Source organism: Rhincodon typus, unplaced genomic scaffold (assembly GCF_021869965.1).
Source record: "Rhincodon typus isolate 14 unplaced genomic scaffold, sRhiTyp1.1 hic_rhity00000091, whole genome shotgun sequence".
In the NCBI taxonomy this organism is placed as follows: domain Eukaryota; kingdom Metazoa; phylum Chordata; class Chondrichthyes; order Orectolobiformes; family Rhincodontidae; genus Rhincodon; species Rhincodon typus.
The window spans coordinates 26,231-29,335 of record NW_025965729.1 but is presented as its reverse complement, the minus strand read 5'-3'; positions in this window follow the sequence as shown (position 1 = coordinate 29,335).

Genomic DNA, 3,105 nt, shown 5'->3' with positions numbered 1-3,105 from the left:
GTTCAGACGTGTTCCTGCTGTAAGGTAACTTGATGAGTGTTTCGGGGTTTGTAGTGTCTTCCTGGTGTCTTTCCTGTGATAGGCATCTTCTGACCCAGTTTTTCGGGTATCCATTGTTTCTGAATACTTGGAAGAGGTACTGTTCTTCTTTTTGGCGTAATGCAACATCTGCGGAACAACGAACTGGCTCGGTGAGCCAACCAACCACAAGAAGATGGTATGTCACTGCCTCTAAGCATTGTGCTGTAGCGAGGCAAATATTTAGCTGTTCAGCAGAATTACAGACAGGAAATTCATTTTTTCCAACATGATGGGAGTCTTTACGTAACAGAGGTTATGTAAGTAATCCTTTCACATATGTAATCATACTCCATCTTGTGTCTCCTGAGCACTTTATCTGTCATTGTACACGCACTGAAGGTGCTTTCATAGAATCCCTACGGTGTAGAAACAGGCCCTATGGCCCAACAAGTCCACACCGAACCTCAGAGCATTCCACCAAGACCCATTCCCCTGTAGCTCACCTATTGTACACATCCCTGAACACTATGGGCAATTTAGCATGGACAATTTACCTAACCTGCACATCTTCGGACTGTGGGAGGTAACCGAAGCACCCGGAGGAAACCCACGCAGACACGGGGAGAATGTGCAAACTCCACACAGACAGTCGCCCAGGGGTGGAATCGAACCCAGGTGAGGCAGCAGTGCTAACCACTGAGCTACCGTGCCGTCCTTTGTTTCTTCTGCGTGTCTATTTGCCTGACTCTTACCTTCTGGGTGGTATGACGTAGTGGAATTGACGTAGTGGAGCTGGAGTCAGGCTGCAAAAACATGTGCTCATTTTCAAAAGTGAAGGAAAACAGGCAAAGACAGTTGAGCTTTTGTTTCTGAATATTCTGAAATATCTCCTTAAATCTCTGCTGTACTGAGCCAACTCTTCAACTAATTTTTCATTTCACATCATTCCTAATTTTGATCTGAAACCATTGCACTTTTCAGGTTTGAAACGCTTGTCTTGGATCCAACCTTTGCTTCTTCAGAGTAAACGCAAAACTCTGACCAGCACCGTAACTCTAAGAAATAGCTGCAATCCAAAGGACGGATGCTTTGGAGCTGAGCTTAGCAACCAGTCCGCTACTAGGTACAGGTGGGGATCGAACCCACGATGTTTTGTTTACGAACCAACGCCTTCCCACTTGGCCACTGCACCCTGTTTTGGATGCTGTTTAAACTGTTTTACTCTATCGGTTTGTTAACTATGTGCGTTTGTTTGAAACTGTTGGAAAAGTAAGATAAACTGACAAATTACTTGATGTTAAAATACACAACGGGATGATCAAGAGAGAACAGTAAATGATTGAGTTCAGAAAAATTTGGAAGTCATTGTAAACGATTTGGTTCAACCCATACAGGAATCAGATTGCAAAAACTGAATGTGAAATTCTTGCTGCAGTTGTCTTGGCTTTAATGAGCACACAACTGCAGATCATTGCAGTAACGATTTCCGAGCACAGAGAAGGAAATACTTGCTTGCGAGTTCGCGTCAGGAATGTTCACTGGATTCATCCCAGGGATGTGAGGGCTGTCCTCCAGGCGCATACAAATAATATCAGTCAGTCGCTATAGAGTTTAGAATGATGAGAGATGGGGAAAATATGTTCATTCACAAAATAATCATTTGGTAGAATTCAATACAGAGAGGCACAAAGTGATGCACAAACGGGACATCTACATAGAAAGACGATACACTATAAATAGGAAGTCCTTCTTTTAAAAAAAAGTGCCAATTTCAGTTTCACTCTGACATTTGGTGAAGGATATAAACTGCCCTTACCCAGTCTGCAATGGAAGTGACTCGAGCCCCACAGGGAGGTAGTTGAATATCAGTTACCTTTCGAAATAGCTGAGAGTCAGTTGGGTCTTAGGGATTTAGGGATGTTGGCATTCCAAGCCATTCCCACATTCCATGAAAGTACCAAAGAAGTGAGTCAAGAGCTTTTGGTCCCCATAGAGACGATGTCCATGATGTGGTTAGACAATAATTTGGGTTAGTTGAGTTTATAAATGGAGAAATCGTGTTAATTAAATGAATAGATCATCGTACAACTGCAATATCTGCAGTTCCGTCTCAGTTCGAGCAACGTATGTAATCTTTGTCCGTCACTCTTCACCAAAACGAGAGAGATTAGAAAAGATGCAGACGATTTTGTCTGGATGGTGGACAGGATGCAGGATGACATTCCCGAGATGTTGGAAAAGTTGGAAAAGCTGCACTTGAGGTCGGGAAAATTGGGAAGTAAACTAACGGAGATTTCCCTGACGATGCGAGGTTTAGTTTGTTTATATTTGCGGAACATCCCCTCTTTCGGGGGAATCAAGGTCAAGAGGTCAGAGATTCAAAAAGATCAGTGAATGATAAAGAAAACATTGGAGTCGAATTTCTTTGACTCAGAGGGTTACTTAAGTGGGCAACGATTTTTCAGAAATAAAAGTAGAAGCTGATTCCTGAGTGTTTTAAAAGATATATGAGCAAACATACAAAGAGTGAATTTAACAAGGGGAGAGAGTCAGTGTCCAGGTCTGAGGAGAATGGGTGCCGGATACTGGGTGGCAGGGCAGGACGGGGCAGGGCTAGGCAGGGAAATCAATTCGAATTTGAATGACTTTAGGTGCAATGAAATGTCGTGAACAGATGATTCAGACTGAGTGTGAAAACGCTCATGGTTTTGAAAAGTGCGGCATATTATTCAAAGTGAAGCCCGTTGTAAATTGCGACACAACTGGTCATGATTTTCAAAAACAGATAAAGGAAATTTAGATGTAAATAAATTTTGTGACCGCGTGCGGCTGAATAGCATTGACTGTAAAAATATTTCATGGTTTTGAAATGTTTGGCATATGTTTCCCCGTGAAGCATTATCAATGGAATTGAGCTTTTTTTTTCAATTGGTAAGGAAAGTCATCCCCTAATAATTAGGAAGTGAACCAGCTCTTGGAGACACAATTCCTGCTTTTATCTAGCAGGTTCAAGTTCCACCAGACTTGTGTTTTCATTCCTTTTCCATGTAGATAATATTCTAACGTCAAACGGAGACATGTGAA